Genomic DNA, 11,001 nt, shown 5'->3' on the forward strand with positions numbered 1-11,001 from the left:
TTAATGCCTTTCGATCCTTACGCTTCTTCTCTTCATCATTAATGTCGAAGGCATCTTATCTATCCCTAGCAAGGCATCCTCCAGATCCATCGTGCAAGAGCGCTTGCATCTTAATTTGCACAACGCAAATCGGTGTTGCGATCCAACAATGAATTTCATACTTCAAAGACGCCATTACCGTGATCGAGATGAATAACCCTAAGCTCGATACCACTTTGTGAAAAATAAAATAGAATAAAATAAATAAAAATAAAGAACACATAAATTTTACGTGGAAACCCTTTCGGGAAAAAACCACGGGCAGAGGAGAAGAAAATTCACTATGTCGAAAAATTTGACTCAAAATACAAGAGGAATAGACTATGTCTATTTATAGGCTTGCAAAGCCATATTCTAGTAGGATTGAAACACCTTATCCTAATCAATATAAAATAGATGGAGTTTAATAAGGTTTAAAAACCTTATTCTAAAATAAAATAAAAGAAGTCTAGTTCTATATGGATTTTACTTTTATTTTATTTTCCATCATATTTTATTTAAATAAGAATTTGGGTCACTTAATTCTAACAATAACCATAAGCCCATCTCCACCCCTTTCCACCTTATACACATTCCGCTCAGTTGGAGGATCACAAACTTAAGTCTTTATTTCGGACCCTATCTCAAAAATATTTTTTAAGATAGAAGATGGATATATTCCTTGGAATGATATGCGTGCAGCTGCTATCCATTGTGGATTCATAAACTGGCTCTAGCATATTGTAAGGTCTGTAGTCACACTATACCTATAATTTAGTCCAGTCTAACGAACTTGGTTCGGTAAATACCATATTCATGATCATACAATGGAAATACATATGATTCTGATACATAATATGAGAATTTCTAGGATGGGCGGACATGTATACCACCCTAAGTTTCGGATATGTTAGGGTCTCTACCTTGGTTGATCACTAAACTGGATTCACTAGTTAGGTACACTACGGAGATTCTCCTATAGAAAATGCCACAAAGGCATACTCAGATCCTTGCTACAAAATGGAACTAACATCTCACACTTAAGTGTTACAAAATTCACCTTACAGGCTTCCCGGATGACTTGCCACAGAGGCTTCCAAGATGTCTTGCCAAAAAGGCTTCCTAGATGTCTTGCCACAAAGGCTTTACAAATGATCTGCCATAAAGCTTCCTAGATGACTCACCACAAAGGCTTTACAAATGATCCACCACAAAGGCTTCTTAGATGTCTTGCTACAAAGGCTTTACAAATGATCTGCCACAAAGCTTCCTAGATGACTCGTCACAAAGGCTTTACGATGATCCATCAAAAAGGCTTCCCAAATGACTCGCTAGAAAAGCTTTACAGATTATCTGCCACAAAGGCTTTACAGATTATTTGCCATAAAGGCTTCTCAGATGTCTTGCCATAAAGGCTTTACAGATAATTTGCCATAAAGGCTTCGTAGATGACTCACTACAAAGGCTTTATAGATGATCCGCCATAAAGGCTTCCCAGTTGTCATGCCACAAAGGCTTTCAAAATAATTCACCACAAAGGCTTGGTTTGGTTTGCTACCAAGACACCATATAAAATGTCCTGTTTGATGACATGGATTTTTCCTAAACTCAGCATCATGTGAGGTTTTCCCATCATCTCCCTCGGGACACGTAAAAACACTAATAGATAGTTACGGCTCATCTGCCATTCCTAGAATGTGTCATGACCATGGTCTTTTCACATATCTTTCATACTGATGTTTTCTCACTTTTAGTGTCCCAACAGACCTCATGTTTCTGATCCCAACGGACTACATTTCACCATATTGGCCTTCATGTTTACTTTCCCAGCGGGTGTTATCAAAGCACCAATACGGGGTCTATTATTGTATCAAATACTTTCCCAACACTCTACCTAAACCCTCTTATCACCAACCATACTTGGTCATCCATCACTAAAATAATATAATAAACACATTTACACAGATTTCACTCATTTTCTTATCAGAATAATACTTCTTAATACTTGATTTCCCATGCATGCTTACCACACATTGTCATATTCATGCAGCATATCATACACCCTATTACATACATACCGGTGCTTCACAAAACACACACAAACATATATGCATACTGTAACTCCTTAAGAAGATAAGTGTAACAGGCCGATTGAGCCTAGTCAGAACAGTGGTTTCGAGACCATGAATCCGACAAATTGAAATTTGCTTTTATTATATTTTTATGGTCTACAGATTTATGGAATGGTTTTGTGAAAATTTCGTTTGAAAATTTTGATATTTGAGCACCCAATTTAGCAAAAAGGACTAAATTATAAAAAGTACAAAAGTTAAGTTCTACATGCTAGAGGTGTCTAATTGTTATGAAATTTTAAATTGAAGGTCCTTAGATGTAATTTGACCATTTTTTAAGTTAGTGGACAAAAATTGACATGAGGTAAGAGAAATTTCATGTTTTAAGTTAGGGGAATTTTGGTCATTTAGTATTTAAATGAATTAAAAGGAAAAAATCAAACCAAAAACCTTGTCCATCTTCTCCCCCTTGTGCTGAAAATTAGAAGGAATACATAGCTAGGGTTTGGCCAACTTTCAAGCTTGATTGTAAGCTCGTTCTTGCCCAGTTTTTAATGCTCTTTACATTTTTGAAGTCGTTATAACTCGATCTATCTATTTCTACCATTAATTTGAGAAATGATTACGGTTTAGGGTATTAACCATGTAAGATATGTGTGTATTTTGATGTCTAATGGTAGAAAATTGTGTTTGGTGTATGATAAACAACTTTTGCTAGGTGATTTTTGATGATAATGTCAAAAGGACAAATTTGTAAAAAGGTTATAAAATTTGTGTAAAAGTGTGATTAAATGAAAATTTTGGGTTGTTATATGTATAAAAAGGTTCGACTAGGCATTGGAATCGAAGAAACTAAATCTATTTCAATTTACGAGCTTAGGGACCAAAGTGTAAAAATGTCAAAGTTTAGGAGCAAAAATGTAATTTTGCCATAATGGTTTTTGAACTGAATTGAGTAATGTGAATAAAAAATGAGTTAAAATTTATATTATAAATCAAGAGAAATGAAGTTCAGACCTAGATCGGAGGAAAAGCAAAGTGTTTGACGATTAGGTCCCATTTCTACTATTTTTTGTACCAAGGTAAGTTCTTATGTAAATAATGCATTGTTTTAATTATGTTTTAAATGCTTTAATATTGTATGAATTGTGATTGACTCATGGACGTATTCGACAAAGTTACGACAAGTGTGAAATTCCGGTTGAACCTTAGGAATAGATAGGATACAAATGTCATGACATTAGGGTTATTAAGTCTATGTGTAAGACCATATCTGGGATATGGCATCAATATGAGACTTCGTGTAAGACTATATCTGAGATATGGCATCGATATAAGATTTCATGTAAAGCCATAACTGGGTTATTGGCATCGATATGAGATTACATGTAAGACCATATTTGGGATATGGCATTGGTATGGTACCGTGTATATGGGACTTCCGAGTATCCTTTAGTTTTCCAAGTGGTTCAACGGGTAATTTAATGAGTATTTCAAAGGTGAATTGCATGCAAATCCAATTCGAGATGACTCAGGTATGTACGAAAAACTCATCTCGTTATGTGATGAACCCTCAGTAAGGTTATGATTAAGTTATGACTATAAAATCTCAATAATATTTATGCCAATTATCATCATGTTAATTGAGATGCCTATTATTTGCATGGGAACTTACTAAGCTATATAACTTACTTCCTTTTTCTTTCCCTTGTCTTATAATGTCACCAAGCTAGCTCAGGGATTGGAGATTGTCGGAGATCCACTCACACTATCAACTGATTATTTTGGGTACCAATGAATTTAACATTTTGAGTTATGGCATGTATAGGGACTTGGTTATTTTGTTATGTGTCATAATTGAATTGGCCAAATGTATTGGCCTATATTGGTTGATAATTCATTTTGTAAATGGCCATATGGAATTGGCTAATATTGGCTTAAGTATATATGCATATGATGAGGTTTTCATGGATGCAGAAGTTTGCATGATTGAAGTTGATAAGTATGTGATATGGTTTGTGAGAAATGGTAACATGTGAATGATGTGTGGATGTTTTGGTTGTGGATCAATTGATTGAATGAAATTGCTTCAATTGGTGTTATGTTTTGTTGTGTAGGTGTCTCCATAAAAGGGTGACAAAATGGCTAGGTAAATAGCCTTATTTTTATCCACACAGATAGACACACAGGCGTGTGTCAAGTTTGTGTGTGACACGCAGCTTTCCCCACAGGCGTGTGTTCTGGCTGTTTGTCCCCTGCACCTTAATTGTTGCAAAATAAAATGCTCAGAATTGAGCATAGGGTAAAGACATGGGCGTGTGTCTCAGCAGTGTGGATGACACGGCCTCAGGCACGGGCATGTGTCATGGGCGTGTGAAGTCTGCACCTATTTTATGAAAAATTATGAAAATTAAATCGACCACACGGCCTAGTACACGGGCGTGTGACTTGGCAGTGTGTCTTTAATTTGTTCTTGGGTGACAAATAGAGAGTTACATGGGTTAAGGACATGGGCGTGTGTGACCACATGGCCTACCCACACGGGCATGTCCCAAGCCACACGGGCATGTGGCTCTTAAGACATGAAAAATTTTCTAAGTGTTATGAAATTTTCTAAAGTTCTCGATTTAGTCCCAAACCGCTCCTAAAGCATGTTTTGAGCCTCGTAGGCTTGTATTAGGGACTCTATTGGTATTTGCAAAAAGCTTTAATTTGGACAAAAATTTTTGGCTCAGAAATCTGTGTTTGCTTATGTTTAAGTCCGGTAATACCTCGTACCCTGTTCTAACGTCGGATACTGGTAAGGGGTCTTACAATAAGTTTATCTATGTGAACGTAAATTATGCAAAAAATCATTGTAATATAATGGCTAGGTGACAGGTCTAGAGACTTACCAAAGACTCACTTTTACCTTAGTCCAAAGCTTTTATTTCGATCGTTGACCCGATCCATCAACAGTAACAAAAAGTTGAATCATCCACTTGTTAAACGAAATCTTAGCTCTAGCTTGAAGAAGAAGATAACATTTTGGTTAGAAGGACCAAAACATAGAGTAGAAAGAAAACCTATTGAAGAGTCTTCCCCCTTCACTAGATATAAACTCCCTGTCCCCCTACTATGGACTTTGACAAGTGACAATGCTTACCTAGCTCAAATCTCCTGATTTTCTCCCAAAAAAATCTAGGAAAGGTAAAGAGAATCCGATGAAGATCTTTGTTACCAATCATGGGGAGGATCAAATCAATCCAATTAACTCCCAACTAATCCCGTTACGAGAACTAACTAGAACAGTGTTCGTGTAAATCAAGCATACTATACCATGGTAGTGACTTGCATATGGCGTGGTCTTAAAGACAATCAAGTCTCTTACATCTTTCTCTTTCACTTGATAAGCTCTTAGTGCTCAGCTAAAACTCTAGGGCATATTCTTTCTTCACTTGAAAGTACCGTGAAACTAAATCCTTAGATACCGCTTATGGGAAGATACTTTAATGCTAGTATATGCCAATACTCTAACTCACTAGCAGGTCAGTAGGGAGGTAAACTATACTACCATATCTCGCTAAAACGGTTTACATAGATACTTACTCACCTTTTTGGATCTGTTATCCTTCAAATTTTTACCAACCAAGAAACCCCCAATATCAATGATGCGTGGCCAACTTCCTGGATCAGACGTAGTCATAATAGACTTCTCATTTGTGATGTACACTCTAGAGAATCCAATTAGTGTGAATGTAGATAGAAAATCTTAATTGGTGAAGTCCAAACTTGTTACTCCTATGTTTTTAAAACTTCCCGTAGCCTTAACCTTCACAAGTGTCAAGCTGTGATTGAAAATTTTGAACAGTTGGCTTTAAATTTAAAATTTATCATGGACATTTGATTCTTTACAAATACTGGATTTTCACCACTTCCTCCAAAATATTTCATTGCATCAAATTGGAACCCCAATTTCTTTTTCTATCAAAACCTCTTGCTTCTTTTTGCCTTCAGTTTACACATTCTTCAAATGTGATATCCCCTTCTCTTTTCTTCACTATTATACAAAATGGTTAGAATAACTACTCATTGAAGAGAACATGGTGGTGTTGCCCAAAATAATAGAAGTGACTGCCCCAAGGACATTGTTAAGATCGGGCCCAAAAGTCTCAATGGTACCCATCACATGCTTGCTCCTATGCATGAATGCAACACTACTAAAGCAGAGTTGACTCAATACTTAGAGGCCCGAGAAATCCTTTGTCCGAACTCCACCTATGACTTTCATTTTGTCCATGGGAAGTGTCACATGAGTGACAACATTGAGGGTTTTATTCTTCCCCTCTTCTTGCTCGAGGTTGGCTTCAACTTGCCTCTACACTCTTTCTTCTGCTTGGTGCCTAACGAATATCGTATTGTACCAGGCCAACTCTCTGCCCTTTCCTGGTGAACGTTAGTGGATTATTTCATTGACTATTGTTTGCATCTCAAGCCGCCTATTGTTTTCATTTTCAAAAGTATTTATCAATTTAAGGTTAATGTAATTTGACCAAAATGGCCCATTTTAGTACTCGTTAGAGTTACGAGTCCATTCTTCAAAAGTGGCCTCAATCTCAAATGGGATAAATTCGTGAAAGTTACGTGCAAGCTTGAAAATGGTTTTGGTTTTCCCACCTTATTGTCTATACCCCAAGAGGATCTCTGCCTACAAATCCAGCCTGTTGATTCAAAAATTACTTTCATAGAAATTAAGAGATTAAGGATGGCGCGCATCCTAGAATTGGGGAAAATCGTTACTGTTCGGAATGTTTTTTAATATTAACTGTAAGAGCTAAGACCAAATGGTCATCGGGCGAATGATCTTCTACTATGGGTGTATTCCCAAAATGTTCCTTCTACTGAAATGGCGTGGCCTCAAAACCTTATAATGATTTGGCACAAATTCTAGTTGAGAGGATGAGGGAACCTACCTTCTATTTTTATGAGACATGTGGACTACGTCTACACCATTGAAATATCATTAGTTATGGTACATCTTCCTCTCTTTCTTCCGACTAGGCTAACTCTCATGTTGCTACTACAGGGTCTTCTTCTCCTTCTCCTACTTCTTGTACATTTTTGCCCACTCCAGAAAATAACATGGATGCCTTAGTTTTGTTAGATTCAATTCACAAAAATGAAGGAATTACTATGGCCCCACCAAGAACAATGGCTGATACATCTCAGAAAAGGCCGAGGGTGGAGGGAAGCACCCAGGATGTAGAGGTTAGTGAACATCCACAACTAGCTCATCGAAAACTTAGGAGAGAGCCTACTCCCTTAAGAGTCACCACTCCTCTTGCTCCTGCTCCTACTTCTAATCCTATTGCGCCAGTAAAGTTCACCAACTCTATAAACTCTTTAGTTTACGTCACGGATCCACCTGTAGCTACTTTTGTATCGGACACAACACTCCTAAGCCAGCTAGAGGCCCTTTTGGTTTCTTATTCCGTAATACTCCCTTTGGTGAAGCGAGCAGACTCTTCTCATGGCATGATCTAATAAGGCCAGGGGAATATCCTTTTTTCTCTCAATTCCATCCATCAGCAGTAGAATGAAATATTTCCTTAGCAAGTGAAATAGGTTTTGCTCTCTTCTCTTTCCTCAAACCCTCATCTTCCCCCATTTTCAGTGCTGGCTGAGTCTTCTCAAGTTTTAGTAGCTGAATACGAGCTTATGAGTTGGGCTCTTCAAGAGATTTGCAATTAAAACAATATCAAATTGGTGGGCTTAGAAGAAGTTGTGCATTTTGGCCAATAATCTTTAGCTCAGCTATCCAAGACTCATGAGGAAGCTATCAGCCATATCAAAGAACTCAACTCTTTCGCCTTGTCTTTGAAAGCCAAATATGAAGACTTAGAAATTCTGATCAAGCAGATAAAGGAGGAAAATAGTCAACTAAAGGCTAGAGTGTCCTTTGGGGAGGAAAAACTCAAATCTCAAGACCAACAACACTTATCAGAGTTGGAGTGTCTACGCCAATGCAATAAGGAGGCTTTAAAAAAGTACCAAAAGGACACCAAAAAATATTCTGGAAGAGGCATTGCCCATACTATGATCCAATCTGGTCCTTCACGCCCAAGTTATTATAGGTCCTCTCAACCTGATTCAAGTGAACTTAAACAACCTATAACCCCTTATACCCAGTCTGGTCACTTGACCCGAGCTATAAAGTATTAAAATTGTAAAATATCAACATTAATCACTATCCTGTCATAAACAATAAAATAATTCATAACATAGTATAATTATAATTATTCCGTGATAATCGAACATAACCAAGCCAAAATTGAGCATATGAAGTATTTAAAACAACTCAGGAACAAATCTAGACTAAACTGAAACTTTTACAAAAAAAAAATTGAGGTAAAAAATGAAAACAAGGTTCACCAGGCTGTGTGGTAGAGCTTAGACCGTGTGGCTTAAATACATTCCCATGTGGCCAAATAGTGTAACAACCTGATGCTGTGTAAATCAAGGTCACACGGTCGTATCATCAAGCCGTGTGACTGTCTGATGTCATGTGGGCAAACCTGTACCAAAATAAACAAGCAACATTGTCGTGTCATGCAACAATATGTGGCACACGACCGTGTGGTAGACCGTGTCACAGACCGTGTGCACCTAAAGTGCCTTCAAATCCAAGCCATTTCACCTATGATTTCTTAAGTCCCAAGTCATACCATTTCCATCCTTTAAACCTATCTAAAACACATCAAAACATACCAAAATATACCAAATAACATGGATTATGAATCCTCGTACTTTCACAAATACATCCTTTACTACACCTTTTAGGTGTACCAGAGATCTATCAACTAATTGTAGTGTTATAGAGGTATTTTTAAGATCCTCAATTCTGAGTTTCTGATAGATTGATAGGGGCATTAAATTTATATTGGCCCCTAAATCGCAAAGGGCTTTCCTGAAATGTTGATACTCTATTTCTATTGGAATCGTGAAACTAATCGAATCTTTCAATTTTATGGGTATCTTTTTCATAATTAAAGCATTGCATGAGGCATTAATGTCAATTTGTTTGCCTTTTTTCATTTTTTTATGTCCTTCCATAATTTCTTTTAGGTACTTGGCATATTTGGGTATTTTATCAATTAGCTCAAAAAGTAGTAGATTAACATTGACAGATTTAAATGAATTAAGAAAAATTACAAAATCTACCTCGTCCCTCTTTTGCATGTCCTCTAATCTTGTAAAAAATGGTACCTTCATTGTGCTCGGCTTTGCGGTTAACGGATCAAACACTGGTTCGACTATCTCCTCAATTGGCTCATTGTGCTTGGCTTTCTCTATGGGTTCATCGAAAGCTTTGGGAACCTTCCCCTAGTCATGTATGGATGCATTCGATTTTTCAAGTGTCTTTCTCGATCGCAAATTGATCTCATTTACATGTTCGTTCCCATCTCTCTGAGGATTATTCTTCATGTTACTAGGGATACTCTGGCCCTTCTGCTTTTTAAACATCGTCATGAGCTAACTCATCTGGTCACAGAGGCTGTCCATTCGGGATTCAAGTGGTTCACATGTGGCTTGGATTTTTCAAATGTTCACCTTCAATTTTTGCATCTCCTTTCTATTTTGTCGAATCTTTGGCCTCATGAAGCATGGTCGTTTCCCATGGGTCATTGTTGTAAGTGCGGAGGTTGGCATGGAGGGTTTTTACGATTTTACAATCGATTTCGACCTCCTCGGTTACTTCTCTACTTGAGGTTCAGATAATCCTTCCAACTGAGATTATAGATGTTTGAATAAGGATTTTCACCCTTATTACCTATATAGCTCACCTCCTCCGATTGGTTTTCAGAACAGGACTCCACTTTCATTGATTTGACAGTCGACTCCAAATAGTTAAGCTTCGCTAAAATTTGTTAATATCAATCACCTTCGTTTACCACTCTTATCGTTAGAGAATTTGATTTGTATGTGAATCTTTCATTTGGCCACATATACGAATTCATAGCATGTCATCTGAATTTATAGGCTCGATCATATGTGTGGAACATGATCGATCCTCTGGTTGCTCTGTTTAGGCTAGATGTGATGTTATTGTTAACACCGTTATAGAAAATCTGGATTTGAAGCGACGCTTGCAGTCTATGGTGTGAGTACTTCCTTAGAATTGACTTGAAATGTTCCCATGCTTCGTACAAGGATTCACTTTCATATTGCTTGAAATTGGCGATTTCTCGTCTGAGCTAAATGGTTCTACTAATCAGGAAAATTTTGTGAAGAAGCTTTTCTGCTAAATCATCCCACATGGTTATGGAACCTGGTTATAAGGAATCTAACCAATCAGCCGTGTTATCGCACAATGAAAAGGGAGATAACCGAAGAGGTACAGCATCATCAGTTACTCGATTGTACTTGAAAGTGTCACATAATTGTAAAAACCGCTTTACGTATTGGCTCGAATCATCAACCTTGATCCCCTCGAACTGCCAGATGTTTTGGATCATCTACATTGTGGCCATGTTTATTTTGAAATTATTGGTATTAATCGTCGACCTTTCAATACTGCCTCTCACCAAATTTAGTATAAGTAGAGCGTATTCACGCAACGTCTTTTGATCCATCTGGACTTCTATACGGATTTTCTATTGTCATTCTTGTGGATCGTCGAACAATGGATTCTCCCAAGGTTGATTAACTTCCATGGGCAGACCAACGTTCATTAACTGAAGATGGCATCTAACAATCATCTAAGGATCTGGGCATGGCTCAATTGGGGTGCTTTTGCTTCGACTCATAAACAACCTACAAAGTAAAAAAAGAAATTGAAAAAATAAAAATAAACAAAAAATAGAATTAAAAGAAATAAAAATATCATATTTATAGTCTTTAACATTCCTATTTAACTTATTAACTATAGAGA

At 37.2% G+C, this 11,001-nt stretch overlaps 1 non-coding gene across 1 annotated transcript; it reads left to right on the top strand.

Annotated features, from left to right (window-relative positions):
* The first annotated feature begins 10,220 nt into the window (after positions 1-10,220).
* On the top strand, positions 10,221-10,326 carry LOC128279631 (small nucleolar RNA R71). Its single transcript, XR_008269830.1, has one exon. It is a non-coding gene; the product is annotated as a small nucleolar RNA R71 (small nucleolar RNA).
* Positions 10,327-11,001: the final 675 nt, after the last annotated feature.

Source organism: Gossypium arboreum, chromosome 8 (assembly GCF_025698485.1).
Source record: "Gossypium arboreum isolate Shixiya-1 chromosome 8, ASM2569848v2, whole genome shotgun sequence".
Lineage (NCBI taxonomy): Eukaryota > Viridiplantae > Streptophyta > Magnoliopsida > Malvales > Malvaceae > Gossypium > Gossypium arboreum.